Below are 802 nucleotides of genomic sequence, written 5' to 3' on the forward strand. Positions count from 1 at the left end.
ATATTCCACAAATACCTGATGACCTTGAGATGAGAGAGAAAAGGAAGGGCTGGCTTGTTTGAAGTTCAGGGAGACATGTGAACTCCTGAGTTCAAGGATACTGACCTAATCACTGGGGGCTAGAGTTAAGAATGAAGCAGCCAGCTGGTTTGAAGAAGGGGGAGGCATGTGAGAATGCCCAAACTTACAGACAGTACCCATTTGACCTAGCTTGGATGGCTTGCAGACCAGAATTTGACCAGATGAAAATAAAGAAGCATACTACAGGGAACAAGCGTAAATTGCAATAACTTGGTTAACTGGACCTTTGCTTATGGATGAAGCTACCCAAAATTACAATTGAGTAGGGAAGGATTCTTCCTATCAAGAATCAAGCATGCCTCCTTAGTACACTGGGTTGATAGGGCTGGGCAGCTTAGACTTCGGCTATCAAAACTGAAGGACTAAAATGGCAGGAAATGGCTGGCTTATAAGCCTCAAAAGGGTATTTAGTGTCAGAATGAGGGGAATAAAACAAAAACCCTACTGAATAGTTTTCCTCTTGTCCAGATAGGTGTGGTGATAAGGAGGATAGGATTTTATAATTCAATTGTGACTACCTGTTATCAGGACTAATGGGGATTATTACAACTGTAAATGTAGAAGAGGTGAAACTAAAAGGGGGAATCTGTCATTTCAGGAACAGAGGACCCTAGGACCATCAAGAGGGAAGAACATGAGAAGAATGAGAGATCCTAATCAGAATGGGGACAGCAGAGATAGAGGTGGAGGCCATGGCATACAGAGACAGAGTAGCAGAGGA

The sequence above is a fragment of the Chrysochloris asiatica genome, unplaced genomic scaffold (genome assembly GCF_000296735.1).
Source record: "Chrysochloris asiatica unplaced genomic scaffold, ChrAsi1.0 scaffold00037, whole genome shotgun sequence".
Classification (NCBI taxonomy): Eukaryota; Metazoa; Chordata; class Mammalia; order Afrosoricida; family Chrysochloridae; genus Chrysochloris; species Chrysochloris asiatica.